Genomic DNA, 26,041 nt, shown 5'->3' with positions numbered 1-26,041 from the left:
ATGGGTGATGGTGGCTACCATCCATTACGGTGCCTAGAAGGTCCCAAGTTTGCTCGAACTGGTTCTGGAACGTTCTGCACGTTACAAGGATTTTGGGTCCAAGCCTGCATGGGGGCTCAGTTATTCCCCACCTCGGCCAGTACCTCTGCAGTTGGGTTGGCAGGAGCTCCAACCCGTTTACTTCTCCGAGGCCTTGATGGAGCAGGCTGTTCTGCTGGCGGTGGAGGTTGCTCCATTCTTTGGGTAGCAGCATTTTTGCGCGGTCGCCCACGAGGCCTACGTGGTGGAAATGAACGTCCCGTAGAGGCGGATCTTGGGCCTCTGGCGGAGGTGGGGCCTGAGCTGCCTATGCCTCAGCAGCCAATCTGGCTAGCTCCTCGTTACATTTCTTGGCCTCTGCCAACTGCTGTCGCAGTTGGCGATTTTCGAGCTCCACTATTGGGACATATCGTTCAACATTGTAATACATGTCCTCGTCGTCCCTGGGGGCTGGTGGTCCCCGAGAGTCGAATGAACCACTCCTCTCATCAGGGTCTGAATTCACCATAGGCTACTTTCCAGGGCATCGGGGATAGTCAGTTTCATCTACAATTTCCACTTCAGGAACATTGGGATCATTCGCGGCCATTGTTGATTTAGGGAGTCTTTTTTGACTGAATGGACTCACGCACGTACTGCTTAATGCTCTCAATGAAAGCACCAAACTGTTCACATCGTTTTTCATCAACTTAAATTGTAGAGCAATTAAACAATTAAACAATGGAGCGAATGAATGATGAAGAAAAACAAGAGGATTTTTACGTGGTTCAGCAGTTAATCTTCCTAGTCCACAAGTCTATATTATTAAGACTTAGGAGTTTTCTAGAAATCCTTCAGAGATGAATTACCTAGAGTTTTCTCTCCAAAAATCAGAAAAATCGATCCTTTACAAGTGGTGATTCCTTCTCTATATATAGAGAAGGATGCAGAATTCATTCCCACATATTTCGGGAAGATATTTTGTAAATCAATTGAAATAATGATAATAAATGAATTATCTCCTACATACACGGAAATGTCCCATGAAGATCGGGAACGGATAATAGATTAAATGATATCCCTTAAATAGTGGGATTACATAACAGTAGCACGTTCACATGTAATGGGCTATCCCAGGTGATTCATCAGGTCTTCGAGATCAGCGATTGGCATTGAGTCCGTCAAGTCTATGGGTCAGTCACGAGCTCACCACTCAACTTCACTCTATGCTCGGAATAGGTAGGTGCTGACGAGGCTGTCACATCCAAGCTTGCACTTCCTGAGCTCGAGCTATCTCGCCTGATGACAATTGATGAAAAATATATTTAAGTGTCGTGCCATTGCCCATCGTGAGCTCAGAGAATATTCGAGGTTACACATCCTCAGGGTCGTTGTTTTACTTTAGAGGTTTTATGGCTGGACCATATGATGTTTTCATACATTTCGAGCTCACCCGACGAGCCCAGTTTTCGGGGTCATAACCTCTTACCTCGAAATCTGGGTGTAACAAAATCTCATTAAACCTACTCAATATTTCTTTATTTTTGCCCTAAAACTTCAAAATAAATCAATATTATGTATATTTACATGATTCAAAGCGTTAATATGCAAGAAAATGACAACAAAAAAACAATGAAAAATAGTGAAAATGGACCTTACCGTGGTTGGGGACGAAGGCTGCGCCGTTCCTTTCTTCGCCTTTTTGAAATGAAAAATGAAGAGGGAAATGAGGCTCGGGTTCATCTTGTAGGGTTAGTGGTACTTTTCTCCGTAGTTATATACAAAAAACTGCAAGGAAAAGTAGTTAACTTTTCTCTGCGTATTTTTTTATAAAACCACGGTGAAAAGTCTCCACCTCCCCAATATTTGAACTTTAGACTGCGTTTTTTTTAAAAAACGCAATAAAATGGTATTTCAGACTCATAGGGACCTTTTCTCAGCGCTTTTTATTTAAAGTTGAAAAAAAAAGGGCAGAGAAAGCCTATATTTGTAGTAGTGGAAGATGAACATGGAGTAAAGGTAGATCCAACACTATATAGAAGTATGATAGGTAGTTTGCTTTATGTTACTGCTAGTCATCCTGATATTTTTTTTTAGTGTTGGTGTGTGTGCTCGTTATCAAGGAAACCCCATGGAGTCTCATATTACTGCTGTCAAAAGAATCTTTCACTACGTGAATAGCACTCTTGATTTTGGGATTTGGTTTTCCAAGGATACCAATTCTAACTTGGTTTGTTTTAGTGATACTGACTGGGTAGGTAATGCTGCTGATCGAAAAAGCACTAGTCGAGGATGTTTTTATCTGGGAAACAATCTTGTTTCATGGCACAACAAAAAACAAAACTTAATTTCTCTGTCAACTGCAGAAGCTGAGTACATTGCTGCGGGTAGTTGTTGTACCCAACTGTTATGGATGAAACAAATGATGGTAGATTATGGGTTTGATTTGAAAACTTTAACTATTTTTTGTGACAACACTAGTGCTATAAATATTTCGAAAAATCATGTTCAACACTCACGCATTAAGCACATAGATATCCATCATCACTTTATTAGAGAGCTTGTGGAAATAAAATTCTAGTCTTGCAATATGTTGAAACAAGCAAACAAATTGTAGATATCTTTACTAAAGCTCTTGATTTGTTCCGTTTTAATTCTCTAAGGAAATCCTTAGGGGTTTGTTCCATTTAAATTTGTGTCGTCTTTATATCTTGATATTTTTGCCTTGATTGTATTGTTCAAAAAGTCCTGTTTTGTTCTTGTTCCAGAAGAAGTTGTCAAACTCAAAAGAAATACATATTATTATGTTACTTGCTAATTTCTATAGTGTATTTCTTTATACAAGTTTAGTTCAGAAAAATTAATTTACTCCTCCTAGAAATATTTGAATTCTTCAATGAGTGTTATGTTCAAGCTACCATTGTTTGTTTATTAATAAAAAAAATGTGTTTCGAGCTCCATTGGAAGAATAGAGCTACCTGTCTCAATGTGTGGAAGCCATCTCTGAGTAAGTAGATGTTGGGTTTTATGACCTTATAAAACCATGTCGGACATGTAGCACGATTTCATATTATCAATAAAAGTAGTAGAAATCATTTAGTTTGACAACTGTGTTGCTTTCTTGTTTTATTACATGATTATTGAAATAATACAAACATTTATAAAATCCTGAACATATGGATAGTTACAATTATAGTGACTAGGTCACAGTGGATTATAGTTGTAATTATATGTTCAAAAGAATGAGTCCTAAGATTAGATCAGTGCATTGGATTTTCACTGATTAGGCAATCTACGATATGATCTACTTACACATTCAGGGTGTGATGTCTTGTCCAAGGCATCAACCAAGTAGATAAGATCGGATGTATTTAGTTACATCGGACTAGGACCGATATTGATTATTGATTGATAAATAAGTATCGTTGTTATCAAATCTAATCAATGTCACAACGTTGACCATATGTTAAGTCGATCTTAATTCTGAGTGATAATATTCTACTAATTATATTATTTAAATCTTTTGACTTGTTCGTTACCAGCTTACCCTACGGTCTAGCCCATACTTACATCTTGGAGATTTATTAGTGTAATTGAGCGGGAGTATTATTCATATATACGAAATCTATAACTTCTGTATGAGAAGTGAAAATATGATTTCCTTAATTGCTTTGTTCAAAAGGTTAAATGATTGAGATCTCATTTCTGTGATTAAGTTCACGGAAATATCATTTATAAGGAACTTAGTGGGAGTTAAGGATAAAATACTGATGAGGGGTAAAACGGTAATTCGCACCCAGCTCGTTAGTAAGTCATCGATAGAGGATTGACTGATTGTAATGGTTATAACAATGGATAACGTATTTATGGTTTTGAAAATACGTTCTATGAATTCAAGAGTTCAATTCCGAGTCTATAGTGGAGTCACGAGGAATTAATAAGGTAGTGAAATTATTCGTAAATAAATTCACGGTAACTTGTTGGAGCTTGATTTCATGGATCCATGGTCCCCGCATCACCTTTGAGTAAATCATCTAGAATGTCTCAATTAATTGATTTAATTATCAATTAGGATTTTTTAAAAGTTGACTAGGTCAATTTTGGAAAATTTACAGAGATGTGAGATTTAGAGAATAAAAGAGAATCTTTGGGTAAATTTATTAATATTGATAAATTGGTATCAATATAAATAAATAATATTAAATCAAGTTTCAAATTATAATTAGTTAATTTGAATAAGGATTTAATTAATTAATTAAAAATAAATAAATAAAAGGTTTTGAATTTAGGCCCAGTTGGGATTTAAATTCAAAACAAAGAGATTGGGCCCAAGTCCATTTATGGCAGCCCAAGGCTTTTATTTTTGTTTATTATTTTAATTAATTTAAATTTAAATAAATCCCATTCAGTTGCCTATATAAGGAATATGATATCTAGGGTTTTCATAAGGAAGCAAGTCAGTCTCAGTTGATTTGGGTAAGTGAAAACCTAGACACTCTAATCCTTTCTTAGCCACAATATCTTCTTCTTTTCTAGATCTCTGTCTCATGTGTTGAGAACCAGCCCACACTAGTTCTAGGTTGATCAAAGGCTTGGTGAGGAAGACTGTGTTGCTGATCTTGTTCAATCTCTTGATAATACTCTGCTACAGAAAGGAATCAAGGGTTAGAGAGATTGAAGGATGAAGTTGTTCCAGTTCCGCTGCGTAATGTAAGTTTTTACTTTACTTTGTATTTGTATCAATTTCATAGGAGCATGTTCTAGCAATTTGCATGTTTGTTTGATAGTATGTAAATTGCATGAAAATAAATAAAGATCCTGCAATGAGTTTTTCCTACAGTAGATACTATCTAATTAGCAGTTATGTAGAATACACACTACCATTGAAAAGGGCTACCATCGAGGTAGTGTGATAGCGTCTCCATTGGTTACAATTCTCAAAAAAAGTCTCTTTGAAAATTTTGGGCAATGTTCCCTGCTTTCACTTTTACACACAAATGCTTGACACATTTTCAAATAAATAAAAGCATGGTATCAAAAGTTGTTACATACTGATTGAACTACTTAAAATATTTATCTGTGACTGAGTGAATTACTTTCCTGCGTAACTTTTATGGTTTTAGTACAATAGATAACTAGCTTGTTAATATAATATTTGTACTTTCTTACGAGTTTGATTATTTCATCAGGAACAAAAGCAAGAAGAATAGTTGATTCAATTGGTTGGAAAAATTAACAAGGTTTGCTCATTTTATATAATAATTAAAAAAATGTTGTGACCATTTTTTTTCTTGAGCTTCATTAAAAATATTGTCTTGGTGAATTTTATTTCATAGACTAGCATTTTTTTGCTCTTCAGCATGACAAATGTCTTATATTTTTTAAAAAATAAAATAAAAAAAGGGGTAGAAAAAAATATTCAAAATAATAATAAAAAATTGGTGTCAAATTTCAGATTGTAAGTTGTTGACGCGGTCCTTCGCCAACAGGTAATTAAGAAAATAAGAGGAAGGGATTAGTGCTTATGTTGAACCGAAATAGATGAATGATCTATTTTATGGAATGGTGACACAAATACGTTTTTAGGTGGTTCAAATGTTAAAATCCTTCTACTCCACCAGTCAATATTATTGCTATATGCTGGGTATTCTTTTACAGAGTATTTTTTACATAATAGAATCTAACCCCTTGTAACTCCCAGGGTCTCCATATTTATAGGAGAAGGCACCTGGGAGTTGGTAAGAAGGTCATCCCGTGACCTTCTTACCTATCATGTCAACTCTGTGAAATTCATGATTAATTCCTAAACCTGACACATAAGTGTGGTCAAATCAATAGGTAAGGGGATAATGGGCTGCACGGCCCAACCCAGTCGTGGATGTCTGAATACGCACGTTCCTGCTGCGTGTTTGAGAAGTCAGGGATATATCAGACACGTGATGTCTGATATATGCACGTTTACCTTGCGTGGTTGACTTTATAAGGGGTCACAGCCTCTAACCCCAGCTCGTACCAAGAGTTGGGTCCTTCCCTCGACCCGGAGTCCACATTCAGTCTAATCTTGGCGAACCCTTAGGCTACCTCGAGCTGAGGAGGTAGGAACCTTCTACGGCAGCTCCGATCTTGGGGATGTTCATGTGGTAGATATGATTAGGCCGTATCTCATGATTAGGCCGTATCTCAGCTTGCTAGCAGCCCATGGGAAAACCAGGGCGTACATTTGCCCCCCAAGTCCTTGCTCGTGGTACACAACGTCGTATGGGGCCACAATAGGGGCTTTTAGGCTTCCCCATGAACTCTTCATATTCCACATTCTACGCAGGCGCCGAATACGTGGAACGTCGTGGTTGGTGACGGTACGTCTTCTGAGAACCGCATTTATTGGCCTAGCCTATACTCATCCGTCGTTTCTTCTTTCGAGTGGAGGGCCTTGGATCCCACATCAGGGCAATCCAATGGTCCTCCTCTTATGGCCCTTCACGTATATAAAAGGGGTGGCCACCTTATGCATGGGCCACCCGTTTATTTGAAAATTTTCAAAAATTTTCTTCTTCTTCTCTCTTCATTTTCAAAAGAAAGAACCCTCTTCTTTCCGGCTGCCATTCCCAGCACTCAAGAAGCTCAGGTGTAAGGACTCCTTCGAAGCTTTGGAATCAACTATTCCGACGAAGCCCCAACCCAGGCGATCCCTTCATCCTCTTCTCAACCAGAACACTCAGTAAGTCTCCTGACCGAGCATGTTTTGAAATTATTTTTTCATTGTAGCTTAGGTAATTATTTACTGTAGCCGCATGCAGGGTTTTGTTGGTTTTTTGTGGGCATGAAGGGTAAAAGCCTTTTAGGTTAGGGTATCATTTGTGGTAGGAAACCTTTTAAGAACACGGTTCATAGGGTGCGTTTTCTGGGGAAATTTTATGGGTAGGATTTTTGGTAGGCTTGTTCAAAATATCCAGTATTTTGGGTGCAAAACTGGGTAGCTTAGGGGACACGCTTCACAGGAGGTTTTGCCTCTCTTGCCTACTGGAACTTTCCCTCCAAGGAAAAATTCTATCCTGACCCTCCTGACACATGAATTCCGAGTAATCGGGGATTTTTTGGGAGCATAGGCGCGTGTTCATAGAACCGCGTGGTCTCACTCTCCACGGGCTGGGCTTACCTCAGCTCGTGTTAAGGAAACACATTCAGATTCTTCTCCATTTTAGGTCGCCTTTTTCTAAAATTTCTTCTTTTTGTTCGCTAGGCGACCAGATGGGACCCAAGAAGAATGCTCCCAAGAAGCCTGTAGGCAGCTCGTCCTCCCGACAAAACAAAGGAAATGAGGTGATGGCTAAATCCCCAATCCCCAGCTTCGGGCCAGTAGTGGAACGGGAGCTCGAGGTGGCCCCCGGCGCATTCTTGGAGGCGGAGAGGATCATCTCGAAAATCACTGACCAGGCGAGGGTGAACAGAATATTCCTCTCCCATAACATCGAGCTGGGGAGAGGAAACGTGGTTGCCCGACCTCCCTTAGAAGGTGAGTGGAGCTGCGCGCCGCTTGACGAGGTGTTCTCAGCCTGGAGCGACGAACATTTCAAGGTAGGGGCCTTCCACCCGTTGGATCAGTACTTCGCTGATTTCCTCAATTACGTGAGGTTGGCCCTATTCCAGCTCCCCCCCCAACTCTTTTCGTTTGTTGGCGGGGTTAAGGTACTTGTTCTTGAAACAGGAGTGGGAGGTCCCCACTCCTACGGAAATTCTGTATTTCTTTTGCCTCAAGGCCAGCCCGGAGCAGCAGGGGCGAGGTGACGGGTTTTATTACTTAACCCGGTTCCCCAACACGGCCTCGGTCATCGAGCTGCCCAGCCACCCCAATGACTTTAAAGATCAATTCTTTATGTTGACGGGGTTCCGAAACTGCGAGCTGCACTACTTCAACCATCCTCGTAAGTGCCATTCAATCTTAGCTCATGAGTTAAGTACCATTTAGCTCCTCCTGTATCCCTTTCTGACTTAGATTAATTCTGCAGCTATCTTCGTGAGGACAGAGAAGTCTGTGATCCTCGGGAGCCAGTACGAGACACTGACGGGCTTGCCCCTCAGTGAAAAGGACTATCGTCAGCTCGTGACAAACGAGACGATGCTGACCTGTAAGCTGATCTCCCCACGCCAGACTCTGAACCTGAGGAGGCCCCGAGTGCTTCCCCCAGCCCATGATACGAGGCATATCATCGTGGAGGAGGTCGCGGGGGATGAAGATGAGGAGGACGAGGTGCCTCTCGTGAGGACGAAGAAGCGGGCGTTGGAGGTCGCCCAAAGAACGAACAAGGAGAGAGTCCAGTCAGGAGCAGCTGCGGGTCCTTCCGGCCAAGGTAACCCTTATACGTTTAGGAACTTAGATAGGGCCACTGCAGACCCCCGGCTAGCTAGGTTCAATCCCAGACAGGTCGTCCAACGCCATCGAAGTGACCCAGATTTAGATGAAACCCTGCTCCACTACGTCGACCAGCTTGTGCTGGACTACGAAAATAGCCGCCATAGGGGGACCATAGTTGTAGACAACATCCTAGCTTTTAGGTCGGTCCTATTCGAGGAGTATGGGACTAACCTTCAGTCATGGCCATCACTCCGGGAGGGTACCGTAGCTCCAGGACTTAGGCAATACGTAGAAGAGTCTAGTCATGAGCCAGCCTCGGATCCAGAACCCGCACTAGCTCGAGAAGTGATTGTCTTAGATTCCCCCGAAGAAGCTCAAAGGCCGATGGTCGTAACCGTAGACTCTTCTTCTAGCTCGGGGGGTAGGATTTCCTTTAGTACACATATATATATATTTGAATTTTGCATTTTTTCCCTTTTGCTCTTATTTTTGTTTTTGCATGACTGCTAACTCGTCTACTAATCATATGTTTGTTTTGCCAGAGGAGATGTCTCATTCCGGGGGAAAAAATTTGCGGGCTGTGTTCACCGGGGGCAACTCCCTATCTGGGGCCTCTGGGCCCAAAATGAAGAAGCTCTGGACGTTGAAGAAAACCGCTAGGACCCCCACCAAGTCTCCTGCAAAGGAGAAAGAGCAGCCCCCAGCTGCCCAGGTCGAGAAAACTGTACCTCCTGCTGCAGGAGGGAGCATGCCCCCACCCCCTCCGCGAGCTCCGGCCTTCGTCCGGAGCACAGGGGCGGAGCCCGGGACTTCGGCGATTGTCCCTTCCAAGGTACGCATCCCGGTGGACCCCCAGGATCTGGAGAAGATCCCAGATGTCTTTAGGGGGATGGTGTACGAGACGGCGAACTACACTGTCAGCCACTTCTACCGTTTCAAAGAGACGGAGCTACAGGCCATCAAAATGATGAGCCTGGTGGGCGTGCTGGAATCTTCATTGGGCATGGCCCTTATGGTAAGCTAACCTTGCCATTTTTGTGATGTTCGATTAACATGCCTTACCCTGTTTTTCCTTTCTCCCTTCTCTTTTTCTTAAGGCAATTGCTTCTCCATTTTTGCAGAGTGCCTTGGCCCTTCACAGGAGCATAGCCAGGACCAAGGCCGAACTCGAGGACATGAGGGGCGAGCACCAGTCGATTGTGGCCACCCACCAGACTTCCTTGCAGGAGGCTAGGGATGCCCTGGCGGCCGCACGGGCAGAGCTGGACGAAGCCCGTCCCAAGCTTCAGGAGGCCGAGGAAACCAAAGCCGCCATCGCCGCTGCGCGGGCAGAGATAGACACCGTGAAGGCCGGGGCCGAGGAGGCCAAGGCCTCCTTGGAAGCCGAGCAGGCAGCCTTCAACATCTCCATGGAGGACATGCTCTATCACTGCTGGGTCTACAACCCGGACAGTGACTTCTACTTCGTGGGAGCGGACGTCTAGGAGCCCTTGCTGGAGGGGTTTAAAGCTCGCCTCGAGAAAGAAGCACCTTCCGAGACTGGGGAGGCCTCCGGTGCAGTTGAGCAGGAGGGCGAGACGGCGACCTCCTCGGGGAGGCCCGGCAGAGCTTAGGGCCTTACTCTTTTGCACCCCTTCCTTTAATATCATTTACTCTTTTTTTTTTTTGTAACTTTTGCATGAGGTGTTTCCACCTCGAGACAATCTAACTATCAATTTTATTTTTAATTGATTTATTTCCTTGTCTTTACACATTTTAGTTACTATTTTGAAAAACTTAGTTCGCGTTAATTTTCGTCAATATCTCGTGCTTTTTAAGAAAAACAACAATCAATCGACTTAAATTAACTTCTAAGTTATATGACCTGGTTATTTCCAGGAGCTTAATTTGAAAACTTAGTTCGTGTTAACTTTTATCAATATCTCGTGCTCTTTAAGAAAAACAACGATCAATCGATTTAAGTTAACTTCTAAGTTTTATGACTTGGTTGTTTCTAGGAACTTAATTTGAAAACTTACTTCGTGTTAACTTTTATCAATATCTCGTGCTCTTTAAGAAAAACAACGATAAATCAATTTAAGTTAACTTCTAAGTTTTATGACCTGGTTATATCCAGGTTACAGCTTAGTTCGCGTTAATTTTTGTCAATATCTCGTGCTCTTTAAGAAGAACAATGATCAATCGATTTGAATTAACTTCTAAGCCTTTTAAGGCGACCTGGTTATATCCAGGCACCATATGCCCCCCAAGTAACTGGGAAAGGGTCTTTCGTGGTTACTTTAGATTACACTTGTAAATTTGTATAATCATAAACAAAAAAGTTAATTCTCATTGCGTAATACATAAAAAATGGCCTTTTAGGCCTTACAAGGGAATCATTGATAATATCTCTTTAAATGGATGGCGTTCCAAGTTCGTGGGACTGCCCCTCCATCCAGCCGAGCTAGTTTATAAGTTCCTTCTTTAATGACCTCGATGATTTGATATGGCCTTTCCCAGTTCGGTCCTGATACTCTGTCTTTGGGATCCTTACCGGCTAAGAAAACCCTCCTAAGGACCAGGTCGCACATGCTATAGACGCGCTTTTTGACTTTTGAGTTGAAATAACGAGTGATTTTTTGCTGATAATGCGCGAGCTGGAGCTGTGAATCTTCTCGTCTTTCATCAACCAAGTCGAGGGAAGTGCAGAGTAGCTCGTGGTTGCAATCCTGGTCATATGCCTAGACCCTATGGGAAAGTACCTTAATCTCCACAGGGAGGACTGCCTCACTCCCAAAGGACAGCGAGAAAGGAGTATGGCCCGTAGGAGTCCGATGCGAGGTCCGGTATGCCCACAGAACCTGGGGGAGCTATTCTGGCCAGACCCCCTTTGCTTCGTCCAGTCTCTTCTTAAGGCTTGCCTTTAACGTCTTGTTGATGGCCTCGACCTGTCCATTCGCCTGAGGATAGGCCACGGAGGAGAAACTTTTCACAATTCCGTACATTTCGCAAAATTCAGTGAAGAGGTCGCTGTCGAACTGAGTCCCATTGTCGGAAACCATTTTCTTGGGCAGCCCGAATTGGCAGATAATGCTTTTAACCATGAAGTCGAGGACTTTTTTGGAAGTTATCGTTGCCAAAGGTTTTGCCTCAGCCCACTTTGTGAAGTAGTCGATGGCCACCATGGCGTAGCGGACCCTGCGTTTTCCAGTAGGGAGGGCGCCAACCAAGTCGATTCCCCAAACTGCAAACGGCCATGGGGAAGAGATCATCTTCAGCTCGACTGGGGGAGCTCGGGCAACTGAGGCGAACCGCTGGCACTTGTCGTACTTCTTGACATACGAGATCGAATCCTTGGACAGAGTGGGCCAGTGATATCCTTGCCTCAAGACCTTTAGGGCCAAGCTTTGCCCCCCAGTGTGATCTCCGCAAAAACCCTCATGCACTTCCTGCAGGATGGCCTTTGCCTCACCTGGAAGAACACATCGCAGGAGAGGTAGGGAGTGTCCACGTCGGTACAGCACCCCGTCTACTATCGTATACCTGGGAGCTTGATACAATACTCGCCGCGCATCATTATGCCCTTCATGTAGATTCCCCTAGGTGAGATACTCAAGGATGAGGGTCATCCAGGTCGGCCTAGCGTCGATCATCTCGACCTCCGCCCGGGCTTCTTCTATACTTAGTTTATCCAAGAACTCTATCGGAACTAACCCTAGAGCTTCCGTCTCTCCGGAAGTGGCGAGCTTGGCAAGAGCGTCTGCGTTAGCGTTCTGTTCTCGAGGTATCTACTCGATTGAGCCTCGCCCAAACGCGGACAGCTCAACTTTTACCTTTGCCAGGTAGGCAGCCATCTTGGGTCCTCGTGCCTAATATTCGCCCAGAACCTGGTTTACTACAAGCTAGGAGTCACTGAAGCACTGGATGGAGCTCGCCTTCAGCTTCTGGGCTATTCTTAGCCCGGCCAGCAAAGCTTCGTATTCGGCCTCATTGTTGGAGGCCTTGAATCCAAATCTCAGTGCCGAGTGGAATCTATGTCCCTCGGGGGATATTAAAATGATTCCAGCCCCGGAGCCGTTCTCATTGGATGAACCATCCACGAAGATCCTCCACGACGCCGGGGCTGAGGTGACTTGGGGTGAGTCTTCTGCAGGATCCTCCCGGAACCCTGCGCACTCTGCTACAAAATCGGCCAGGGCCTGACTTTTTATAGCAGTTCGTGGGGTGTATAAAATCTCGAACTGACTGAGTTCGATAGCCCACTTTAACAAACGTCCCAATGCTTCAGGCTTTTGCAAAACCTGCCTTAAAGGCTGATCGGTCATGACGTGTATTGAGTGGGACTGGAAGTACACCCTGAGCTTTCGAGAGACCGTGATAAGGTAGAACGCCAATTTCTCCATCAATGGGTACCGGGATTCAGCTCCGAGAAGTCTCTTGCTGATGTAGTAAACTGGTCTCTGAACCCGGTCTTCTTCTCGAACTAATACGACACTTACTGCATCTTCTGTGACAGCTAGGTAGAGAAAAAGAGGCTCTTCTGCTTTTGGTTTGGATAATACGGGCGGCTCGGCCAGATGTGCCTTCAGATCGAGGAAAGCGCTTTCGCACTCTTCTGTCCATTCGAACTTCTTATTTCCTCGGAGCAGGTTGTAGAATGGCAAGCACTTATCGAAGGATTTTGAAATAAACCGGTTGAGGGCTGCCACCCTTCCTGTCAGGCCTTGGACATCTTTGCGTGACCTGGGGGAGGGAAGTTCGAGCAATGATCTGATCTTGTCGGGATTTTCCTCGATTCCTCGGGTATTGACGATGAAACCCAGGAATTTTCCCGACGCGACTCCAAAAGTGCACTTCTGCGGATTAAGCCTCATGCCATACTCCCGTAGTATCTTGAAGCATTCTCCCAGGTCGGAAACATGGTTATCAGTAGTCTTTGACTTGACTAGCATGTCATCAACGTACACTTCCATGTTCTTCCCGATCTGGTTCGCGAACATTCTATTTACTAACCTTTGGTATGTAGCACCGGCGTTCTTCAGCCCGAAAGGCATGACCTTGTAACAATAAATGTTAGTTCGGGTCATGAAGCTGGTGTGCTCCTGGTCTGCCGGATTCATGGCGATCTGATTGTAGCCTGAGTACGCATCCATAAAGGACATGAGCTTGTGCCCTGCCGTGGCATCCACCAGTTGGTCAATCCTTGGCAATGGAAAACAATCATTGGCGCAGGCTTTATTCAGGTCGGAGAATTCGATGCAGGTCCGCCACTTCCCGTTGGGCTTCGGGACCAGTACGGGGTTGGCGACCCAAATCGGAAACTTGGCTTCACAGATACAGCTGCATTTCTTGAGCTGGGCTACTTCTTCCTCTAAGGCTTTAGCCCGGGTTGTTCCAAGGCGCCTCTGCTTCTGGGCCTTTGAGGGAACGCTTTTATCCAGATGAAGGGTGTGCATGATGACACTCAGGCTGATTCCCACCATGTCCTCGTGTGACCACGCAAACACATCCAGGTTGTCCTGCAGAAATTTAGTCAGCTCCGCCTTCCTCTTGCTACAGAGGTTTTTCCCAAGCTTGACAATCCGTGAAGGATTCTGCGGATCGATGTTTATTTCCTCGAGCTCCTCAATAGCCTGGAGCTCGGACCTGTCCTCGCCTATTCGGGGGTCAATATCCTCACTTAAGGCGATATTTTCCCCTTCGGCGCTCTAAGGTTTTTCAATCTTAGGATCAGCTAAGGGTTCCTGAGATTCCTCTCCACCACCTTGGATGGCCATTGCTAGCTGCCCGGGTTTCGATTTTCCTTTCATGGAAATGCTGTAGCATTCCCTGGCAGCGAGCTGATCTCCATGGATAGTGCATATTCCGGTGGAAGTAGGGAATTTCATTGCGAGGTGGCGAATGGAAGTGACGGCCTCAAAGGCTATGAGCATGGGTCATCCCAAAATTGCGTTGTATGCGGCGTAGAAGTCGATGACCACGAACTCGAGGAGTTTGGAGACTGTCCGAGGTCCTTCTCCTAGGGTGATCACCAGCTCGATAGTCCCTATGGCCGTGGATCCTTCTCTTGAAAAACCATACAGCATCATGGAGGTCGCCTTCAGCTCGGTGACAGTCAAACCCATCTTCTCCAGCGTGGACCGAAATAGAAGGTTTACCGAGCTCCCATTATCGATCAGCACCCTCCTAACTCTCCGATTAGCGAGCTGAACTGCTACGACCAGAGGGTCGTTATGAGGGAACTGGACATGGCCCGCATTTTCTTCTGTAAAAATGATCGGTTGTCTCTCCAATCGCTGCTGCTTCAGCAAACGCTGTTCCGGGACGAACTCTACTCCACTATGCACCTTAAGTTCGTTTACGTACCTCTTCTGGGCACCCCTGCTTGTGCCGGCCATATGCGGACCTCCAGATATCGTGGAAATCTCTCCTCCTATCATGGGAGGAGGGACGTCCTGATCTACCCGAGACCCGGGCTGACTGACCGGGACTTCCAGAGTAGGTCGACTTGCTGGAACCCTGTTCCGCACGTACAGGGCTAAGGGGCCGGTTCGGATGAGAGTCTCGATCTCAACTTTCAAATGCCTACAATCATCGGCATTGTGGCCAACATCGTTGTGAAAACGGCAAAACTTGGAGGTGTCTCTCTTCCCCTTCTGGTGCTTCAACGGCTCCGGCCTCTTCCAGGGGAGACGAGTACAATTTGCCAGGAAGATATTCTCCCTAGAGTGGGGGAGCTCTGTATAAGTCGCGTAGATGGGCTTAAACTTGTCTATGGGCTTATTATTCTTTGGGTCGTGCTGGAGGTTGTCGCCGTTCCCCTTTCTTTTGCTTCCACCGAGCTGGTTATTCTGTGTGACATTTTGGGTCGTTGTCACGACCTCCGTCCCCACTCCAGCGGGCTGCTCAGAGACCTGGCTGTTCCCTGCAACTGAGGCTTCGGCCTCCTCCAGGTTGATCCATTCCTGGGCCCTGTTAAGGAATTCGTTTACTGAGCTGACTCCATTCCTTTGTATATCTTTCCAGAGTTCCCCTTCGACGAGGATTCCAGTTCTCAGGGCCATGAGCTTAGAGTTGTCATCCGTGTCTCTCGCCCGAGTAGCGATGTTCGCGAACCTGCTCAGGTAAGCCTTCAGAGACTCGTCGGGCTGCTGCCGCACGTTAGCCAGAGAGTCGGCCTTGACGCGGGCAGCCTGGGAGGCTCGGAATGCCCTTTTGAAGTCAGCTGAGAAAGTCTTCCAGGAGCTGATTGATTGTCTTTTGCTTTGCTTGAACCACTGTCTGGCTGGTCCAGTCAGTGTGGAGGGAAATATTAGACACCTCAGCTCGGGGCCAATGTTGTGGGCCATCATCAGGGTGTTGAACATTCCTAGATGATCCGACGGATCTCTGTCTCCATTGAACTTGGACATGTGTGGCATACGAAAACCGGGTGGGTAAGCCGTTGCTGCTATGCTAGGGGCGAAGAGCTCCATCTCGTCCCCTGAATCATATTCATCTTTCTTCTTCTCCGACAGGAGCTTCCTCATCAGCTCCTCCATCTGAGCCAGGCGCTCGAGGGTTTTGTCCTGATTTCCTTGGTTATTCCGGGGCTGCTCAACAGCTCCGAATCCATTGTACATATTTGGTGGGTTATTGCCCCTCCAATCTTGAGGTAGGTTATTTGGGGCATTCCCACCGTTACGTACTTCGGACAGGTCTCCCCCTGAGCGAGCATGGCTACTACCTCCTACTGGCTCTCCTCTGTGAGAGTTAAGGCGATCTCGCAAGTCGCCCCCTGGGTGGTTTGAGGACTTTGTACCGAGCTTAAATGCTGGCGCAGGTCTCCGCCAGAAAGGTCACTCCGGTGACTGCCGGTCCAGTAGCTCCCGTTAGAGAGGCTCGGAGTCCGCCTTTGGTGGTGAGGATCCGAGCTTCTTCTCGGCGCCCTGCTACGTTGGGAAGGCCCTGCAGATGGCGGGTTTCTCCTGCTACTTCCGTTGGCTGGAATATCTCAGATGGTCCGAAGGAGATGGATATCTTATTGGAGAGGGAGGATGCCTGACTGGGGATGCGATCCTGGTTCCATCAGGGCGGATCAAGTTAGGTGGGGGCCTATCGGCCCTGCCAACCTGAGGGTCCCGCGCCTGGTGATCTGGATGTGGCGTAGGACGACTGGTGGGGACGGGCTGATGCTGTGAGCCCTCTCCGGATCTCCTTCTGGAATTTCCTCGAGCTGTCCTGGGCGCGCTCGAGGCTGGTTGGGAGCTGGGAGTTGAAGTTCGGACCGAACGGCTATACTGCTGTTGTTTGGCTCTAGGCATTTCTTCGAAGTTTGCCCCTCGACGGTGCGATGAGGAAATAGAGTTGGCTGTCGGAGGTCTTTCCGAGTGGCTATGTTTGGACCGATTACCCCGGCGGGACTTATGAGCCTCGCCTTGCCTCTTGCAGACATTATCGTCGGTTGTAAGAGGGGGTAATCGGGCCAACACATCCTTGATCTGCTGATTAGCTGTTGCTAGCTGGCTCCTTAGCTGAGCATTCTCCATCTCCACCGCAGTGTAATAACCTGGGTTTGGATTAGGTGGCCGGGGCGCTGAACTTCCAGTGTCATCTTGGCCCACCGGCTGCTTGCCCGGCCGTTGTTAGACCTCCGAAATTTGTTCGCCGGGGATGGCGGTATGATGAGCCCCCTGCCCATCATGTTGTTCCGTCTCGTTACCATGTCTGGATCGAGTGGTCACCATAGTGGATGTTTGTGACAGCACCAATCCAACTTGCTCTCAATGAAAGAACCAAATTGTTGACGCGGTCCTTCGCCAACAGGTAATTAAGAGAATAAGAAGAAGGGATTAGTGCTTATGTTGAACCGAAATAGATGAATGATCTATTTTATGGAATGGTGACACAAATACGTTTTTAGGTGGTTCAAAGGTTAAAATCCTTCTACTCCACCAGTCAATATTATTGCTATATGCTGGGTATTCTTTTACAGGGTATTTTTTACATAATAGAATCCAACCCCTTGTAACTCCCAGGGTCTCCATATTTATAGGAGAAGGCACCTGAGAGTTGGTAAGAAGGTCATCCCGTGACCTTCTTACCTATCATGTCAACTCTGTGACATTCATGATTAATTCCTAAACCTGACACATAAGTGTGGTCAAATCAATAGGTAAGGGGATAATGGGCCGCACGGCCTAACCCAGTCGTGGATGTCTGAATACACACGTTCCTACTGCGTGTCCAAGAAGTCAGGGATATATCAGACACGTGATGTCTGATATATGCACGTTTACCTTGCGTGGTTGACTTTATAAGGGGTCACAGCCTCTAACCCCAACTCGTACCACGAGCTGGGTGCTTCCCTCGACCCGGAGTCCACATTCAGTCTAATCTTGGCGAACCCTTAGGCTACCTCGAGCTGAGGAGGTAGGAACCTTCTATGGCAGCTCCGGTCTTGGGGATGTTCACGTGGTAGATATTATTAGGTCGTATCTCAGCTTGCTAGCAGCCCGTGGGAAAACCAGGGCGTACATAAGATTTTTTTGGTTATTTTTTATAATATTTGTTTTCCTTTTTAGGTATTTATAATTGGGGTAATCAGATTGTGTGGGATTTGGGAAATAAAGAAAAAGGAAAATTCTTGATTAACAGTTACCTGATTTGTGTCTCATTATTGCAAATATTTAGTTTCATTTTCTTGTTTTTTTTATTTTTATTTTAGGTAACTACCCAGTCCTTCTCTTTTTAATCCCCTAACCAACAATCACATATATCACTCTCCTTTCTTGTTTCTTCTTCTCAGTTTCACCTTCTCTTCTCGTATACTTGTGGTTTCTCTGGTTTTTTATTTTTCAGGAATGGCTAAGACCAAATCTGCTGGTAGTTCCAAGCGTCCTGCTAGTGCAAAACCCTCGATCAAAGCCTCAATCGACTCTCCTGCTACTGCAAACCCTTTGGGAAGAACAAGGGGTCAAGCTTGGAAAAAAGTCCTGAACCTGAATGAGAAACCATCTCAGACTGCCTCTCTAATCTCTTCTGCTACTTCGGGTCTGGGTGGTGATGACCCTCAAGAAACCTCCTCATCTGCGCACTTGAGTACTAAGTCTTCATCTTCAAAGGAGGTTTCTGCATCTCGGTCTGACAGTTCTGGAGGAGCAAAACCCAGCACTGAAGTCTCCCCACAAGTATCCTCTCCACCTCCTTCTGAGTCTAAAAACTAGCTGCTCATCGCTTTGACAGATGGTCTAAATATGGTTTGGCTGTCTCAACTCCCCTGGCTACTCACCTCAAAGCAAATCCACCTTCTGTGTCAACGACTGATTCTGAGGGTGTCGATAAAAGTGACTCAGAAGCTGAATCTGATCCTAGTGAGGACTTGAATACAGAAACCCAATCTGAGGAAGAAGAGTCTCCTGATGAAAGTAAGCCTTCAAAAGACCGTTCTGTAGCTTCAGAACCTGAAGGTGTATCTCCAGGGCTCCCTATTCAGGACAAGCATAAATCTACAAGCAAACGACCTCCGAAAATTCCTCCCTCTGCTCCTAACTCTAAAAAGGCCCGAACGTCTGGTAAACTCAAATATTTTTCTACACATTCTCATTTTTTCTGCTTTAAAGATAATGAAAGACACATGAGTCTTTATGCTTCTCAAAAATTCATTGTTGAGAAATTTTTTTATATTGATGCTCATAGGGTTTATGGAGTTCTAAAAATTGTTCAAGAGATGGGTTGGATGAATACTATAATTGACTTTACCGGTTATGTTGATAGGGTGGTCAAAGAATTCTATGCTAATCTAAATGATGAATTTCTTGACAAAAAATCTTGCATGTTTGGGAAAGTCAATGTTAGAGGTCATTAGTATTCTTTCACTGTTCAAGATATTGCTGCTGCACTCAGTCTCCTTGTAGATGTATAGTCCACCGAGGTGTCATTTGACAAAGATGTGGTTTTGTCTAAAATCATTGGACAAACTGTTACTTGGAAAACTCATGATACTGTCCATATTGCTCATCTTACATATTAACATACTGCACAAATCACTACAACAATTTTGCTTATATATTACGTTAAAATATTACATATATTTAGAAGTGTTATAAATATATACTAATAAAAACAAACAAGCTGAAATTTTACCCAAAGAGGCGGCAAGTGAAAATACTTACCGCCAAATGAAAATGAAAAATATCATTTGGGGGTTTCCTCTCTCTCTCTCTCATTCGGATTCAGCTCACCCTAATCACGCCTCATCCTCTCTCTCTCGCCTTCATTTTATCAGTTCCCTCTCCATTATCCATCGCGCTCTCTCTCACTGAGTCTATCGACTCTCTCCATCACGCCATGACCACGCCTAGCTAAAGCTCTCTCTCTAACAGAGTCTATCGACTCTCTCTTCCTCAAGCCCCGATACTCTAAAGTCCGACTGAACAACACCATGTTTAGTCTCTCTTCACTCTTTCCCGTTGAGCTGTTGGAGCACACACGAGCACGGAGCAGCTAAACCAAGACCCAGGTAACCCAATATAATATGTATTGATCCCATATATTTAATTGAGAACTTTTCCTTTCATGTTGATTGAAAAAAAAAATTGACATTAGCTTCAGATATATGAAAATTTGACTTAAGAATTCATCAGTAGATTGAACCAATTTCAAGGATGCTGCTGCTTCTGGAACTCGAACCAATTTCAAGGAAAGCTTGTCGTGGCAGGCTCATAGAGGCCTCGTTCTCTCTCTCGTTATCACAGCATATGGTACCTCAACTGGATCCGTAGTGTTATAATTTAACTTTATCATTTACATTTTTTATTGCCCAAATTTCATTTCTTTGGCTTAAAGAAAATTTTGTCTTGACTTTTGTTGTTCCAGGAGACCTGTGGTCGGGTTCAGAGGCTGGTGTTATTAAGATATGGCCTTGGGAAGCTATTGAAAGATCTTTGTCTTTAACTGTTGAAGAAAGGCCCATGGCTGCACTACTTGTAGAGAGGTCCTTCATTGACCCAAGGGGCCAACTCGCTGCAAATGGTTTCGTCAATGTCTTTAATTCCGATGTCAAGTACCTCTTATCTGATGATTCCAGAGCTAAAGTGTGGACTGCTGGTTATTTATCCTTTGCATTATGGTACGCCTACATTCCCGCTTCCCATTATTTGCTCTCTACACATCTAAAAATAGTTTTAGTGGAAATTTTTTGTTTTTGAACTCTTACAATATGAATATAAGATGACATTTTCAAATAATTGTTTGTGAAGTTCTTGACCAATCATAACTTATATTATGGGCACAATATGTTCCTGATGATTTTTGAACGAACATGATTGAAGCCAATAACTTAAACACTGAATTTAATCATAAGTTGTACTTTTATATATGTGGGTATGTAAAATTGTAAATGCTATTTGTTTATCTGCTAACTTTGATACTTTAATGCTTCCATTAAGCGCTCTTGCCCATGCAATATAATATGTAAATCTAAGAATAATTTGATTGCTGAATGCTGGGAAAAGAATAAAATTTAATTATGCAATGAAAATGAGAGGTGAGTGTTCAACTAATCATGAGCCTTTTTTCTTACAATTAATTAAAGGAATTAATACATGGAATTATAACATGATTTATGATTATTTATTTTTTTTTTTTTTTAGCGCATAAAATATCTGTTTCTCTTTATAATGACTTTTCTTGTTTCCTGACTATAGGTAGGTCTTGAGGGGAGTTCTGTTGGGCAGTGGTGGCTGGATATGATTGACAAAACATTGGATGAAGGATCAACATTTGAACGAGTTGGTTCTAGGTAGTTAGTAGGCTTGCTTATTGCTGCATGGTTGGTATTTTCTATCAAAAACTCTTTTGTGAATTGTTATTGTTTTTTCAATGTCTCAGATGTAGAGACTTAATTTTGCGTCACCATTTTTTAAGTGTCGTGTCTGATTAACTCCTTAATAACTTCAAGTCTTTAACCTATTACTAACTGTATCTCAAGTGAACTCAGTTGTTTCTTACTTTCTTAAAATCAAGTGGGTAATTTTTAGTTTGTTTGTCTTGAACTAGATTTTCTCAGGAATAAGGATAGAAACCTTATATTTAAGATTTTTTTGTTCTTCTCTTCCATGCTTTTGCATTCGGCCTACTTAATATTTTTATGGTCTCTTTGCCAGTTAAGATTTTTCATTAATGATTGTTGAATGTCATCCTTTAGGGTGAGAACTGATATTAGAGCTTATGTTGGAGATGTTGATGCAGCAGTAGTTCTGTGTGGCTTTGGGCGTGCCATTGGTAATAAGGTAGGCTCTTTATGTTAATTTGAATGACATGATTGTGATGCATACATTGTTGTTAGTTTTATTCATTCAAATACTTGATGGTTTCCAAAAGGTTTCTTTACGGTTTCCGTTTGGCTTATAGATCTATATATGTTCATGCCTGCTGATGCATATACTCAACATAAGTAAATATGTGAACTGCCTTTTGTCTAAATAGAAATTGATGACTTTTTTTTAGGGAGCTGCTGGTTTGAGGATGAGAGTGTATGATCGAATAATGTGCTTTGTTAACTGTCACTTCGCTGCACATCTAGAAGCAGTTAATTGTCGCAATGCAGACTTTGATCATGTATACTGGACAATGTCCTTCAGTCGACCAACTAATCTCTTCAATGTCGCTTCCGGTACAATACTGTACCTATTCTTGTTTAGTTCGCTTGTCTTCTCAATGTATTTATTTTGGCTTGTTTATAGATCTGGATTGCCATTGGTCCTTTCTGTTGTAGCTAGTGCTTCATGTGCTGCTCAGGTGCTTCGAAATACAACTGTATGTACATGTCATCACTATAGCATGCTAAATTGGTCTGAGTTATTTTTTTTTTTCAAAGTTAAATAGTTTCAGTTCATTTTATGAAGCATTGTTGTCTTCACAGACTGGTGTTGCCTACTCTGCTGAAGGGATGCCTGAATTATCTGAGGCAGACATGGTCATATATCTTGGTGATCTTAATTATCGATTAGATGGTATATCTTATGATGAAGCTAGAGATTCTGTGTCACAAAGATGTTTCGATTGGCTTAGAGAAAAGGATCAACTTAGAGCAGAAATGGAAGCTGGAAATGTCTTTCAAGGAATGCGAGAGGCAGATATTAGGTTTCCTCCCACATACAAGTTTGAAAGACACCAAGTTGGTTTAGCAGGTAACTTTTTCTGTGCAAGTAGTATTGTTCAGTTTATGCCAATTGAACTGTTCGAGAGAGGAGTGGTTGGGGTAGTTTGTATCTCTTCTAATCAGGTGTTTAGCAGGTAAAAAAAATCTTGTAGGTGGGCTTTCGTTCCTGCTGTAGAGCTTTTCATTGATGCTGATAAAAAGCTTCCGGAAATAATTGACTTGTTTGTAAATTATCTTTTTGTAGTGTATGATTCAGGTGAAAAGAAGCGAATTCCAGCTTGGTGTGATAGAATCATATACCATGATAGCCGTTCAACCACTGCATTAGAATGCAGTTTGAAGTGTCCTGTAGTTTCCTCAATATTGCAGTAAGTGATTCTAATATGTAACATATATTTTTTTTCCCAATTGCAATAAAGTTTAAAAACAAATGGAATGTATCTCATAATTTTTTATCTGGTCTAAGGCCATCCAGGTGGCCTTTAGAGCCCCCCTTAAATTCTTCCAGTGAGATACTAGATCAATTTCTACGGGTTTACAGGGATGCATTTCTTTATTCTGTATTTAATAGGGTTGTGATTGTCAAGGCCATATTTGGATGCATGTACTTATCAAAAGAAGCTCATCAGTTTTGTTTCTGGCTAAGTCTCTAGCTCTTTAGTTCATATTAATCTGCTCAAAATTTGATGTTCAAAACTCCAAATCACACATGAAGGGAGGGAACAGAGTTGAGAAAAAATGCTCAATAATTTTATTAAAATTTCATGTGTATTGGACTAACACCTGTGACAACTTATACTGATATCTTTTCTACCCCTGTCTAGGATACACTGACACCATGGTTTTATACTTAAATACCTGCCATCTTCTGTTTGATAGGTATGAGGGTTGCATGGATGTGACAGACAGTGATCATAAGCCTGTCGCTGCATCTTTGCTATTGATATTGCACGAGTTGATGAATCAATTAGGAGACAGGAGTTGGAGAGATTCTTGGAACAAATAAGAAAGTCAAAGCTATACTTGAAAAATTGTGCAAGATTCCCGAAACGATCATCAGCACAAACAACATAATTCTTCAAAACAAGGACACATCGATCTTGTGTATTACCAATAAATGTGGGGAAAGAGATGCCTTATTTGAAATCCTTTGTGAAGGACAAACTGTCGTTAATGAGGATGGGCTTGCATCAGATCATTGTCCTAGAGGCTCCTTTGGCTTTCTGCGTTGGCTTGAGGTAACTTGTTTTGCTTTTAAAAAAGAACAATAATTATACTTTTGTAGGTTCTTATTTTGTTTGGTTGAGAGGATTACAAAATTATACTGTGTTTTTATTACTTGGCTCGTTTTATTTTTCAGTTATATATATATATTAGTGATATAATGTTCAAATTTTAAATTTGTTGCAAAGCTACACCACCAGTGCTAAGAAATATCAGTAAAAGAATTTAGAAAGACATTTCTAATCCTGATAAATTTGTAATTTAAGAAACATATAGAGAGGAAGTGATCTATTAAATGCATACTAAGATGGCCAACAATAAATTTCAACTTTTTACTATTCATGTCTTTAACATATATAAAATGTACCTATATAAAATGATTGTGTTCTGTTGCATTGCATCAGGTGTTTAAAAAGTCTTTCTATACAAATTTTTTCCCTTCTTGATTGATACTTTCATATTATGGTTTATACTGTACATATTTTTGTTTAATCTAACATTACTTACTTAAGTAGTGTTGGGTTTCATTGCTTTTTGCTTTTCATATATGTTTCATTGCAGAGTTAAATTGTTTGACACTAAGAAGTTGACAATAAGAAGAGATTAACAGTTGTAGGCTTTAAAAAATTTCAGAGCAACATCATGAGGAGGTTTGCCTTGGAAACCTGAGGAGATTTCAATTTAGAGAGCTTCAGATGGCAACAAACAGCTTCAGCAGCAAGTACTTGGTTGGATGATGAATTGAAGGATGGAGCAAGTTTCATGCATGATTTACTTTTGTGTATCTTATAATGTTTCTGTTTTTCATTTTTAAAGTAAAAAATGTTCAAGATTATAAAACTTTATTATGTTATGCTTTCAAATTTAAGTTAGAACTAAGATCTCATGAAGTAGATATATTCATGGTTTGAATTAGTTATTGTTTAATGTAATACTTGTGGTTTATCAATCTATTGAGAATTACATTTTATGATTAATTTTGATTTTTTTTTTATCAAAATACAATAATGAAAATCTTTTAATAAAAAAAAAACCTTATAAGTATACTTATCAAAATAAAATTTAAAATATATTATCCACACTAAAGTAACAAAATTTTATTACTAGACTTTTAATATGTTATGATATAGAAATATATTATAAGCATAACAAATCCTTATGATTTATATAATATAACAAACTAAAAATGCTATCAAAATAATCAAATGTAACAGTGGAAAAGTTTTATGCATAAAGTATAAGATTAAACTCCAAATTTATAATCAAATACTCTAACTAAATGTTATTATTTGAATATTATAGCAACTAAAAATGTGTTATTGAATAGTTTAAGATAACATCGAACATAACATTCGAATACTGTTATAGAAAAGACAGGACTTTTAATAACAGGGGCTATGTTAGCATTTTCAGAAGCGTTATCAATACTCCTGGTTAGTAGTTTTTAAGTGCTATGAATACTGTTTTTTCTTGTAGTGAATGAGGTTTGCTCTTTCTAATTAGTTGCCCTCTTCCAACATGGTTGCGGTATCCCAAGAATTAGCCTTCTTGTTGTTTAAGCTCACAACTGATACTCAAATTGATCTAGCTGGCATGATTTTAGATCAGATTGTGGCCTTGCGCAAGGGAAATCACAGGAAGTTAAATTTGTTTTTTCCTAACTTGATCTATAAAGTATTGTCTTCATAGAAGGAGCTGATCTTGGACATTAAATAAGAAGAGCCTCTTGTTTCTAGAATGACTTTCAAACCCTCTGAGAAGTTTGAATCTTCTAAGTAGCCAAAAGGAATATCTTTGCCTTCTGTGTGTGCTACTTCTCCTGCAGATTCTGGATCAGCTTCTGTAGCTCCAACTTTTCAATCTATTCAGACAAAAATTTCCAATGTTACCAATCGGTTGGGTAAATTGGAGGAGGGCCAAGCTTCTATCCTTCAACACCTCAGTTCAATTCAGAAGTTTCTTGCTACATGATTAGTATTTTTGTCTTGTTGAACCTTGTGTTTTTTTGTGGTCTTTTCTTTTGTTTTTGTTTTCCTTTGGCCTATTGTTAGACAAAAAGGGGGAGTAGTGGTTACTTTTGTTGTTAGTTCCAACTCTTTGTTTGTTCTAACTCTGGACCCTATTTTCAGGGGGAGTTGTTGTGTTAAACTTTCTCTTTAAAAGTTAACATGTTTGTTTGTTTTATGTATTAGTAACTCTTATGTGCAGGGGAAGTATTGTATACTCTCATTGTTTCCAACATTACTTCTTCTTTGCAGATTCTTCTTGGGTATTTACATCCAAAATATTTTGTCAATCAAAATATTTTTGATTTATTTCTTGTA

At 42.3% G+C, this 26,041-nt stretch overlaps 1 pseudogene; it reads left to right on the top strand.

Annotated features, from left to right (window-relative positions):
• LOC133779660 (type II inositol polyphosphate 5-phosphatase 15-like) lies at positions 1-25,688 on the top strand (annotated as a pseudogene).
• Positions 25,689-26,041: the final 353 nt, after the last annotated feature.

This window comes from Humulus lupulus, chromosome 5 (genome assembly GCF_963169125.1).
Source record: "Humulus lupulus chromosome 5, drHumLupu1.1, whole genome shotgun sequence".
In the NCBI taxonomy this organism is placed as follows: domain Eukaryota; kingdom Viridiplantae; phylum Streptophyta; class Magnoliopsida; order Rosales; family Cannabaceae; genus Humulus; species Humulus lupulus.
Note: the sequence above shows the minus strand (reverse complement) of the source record. Positions and strands in the feature narration are given on the sequence as shown.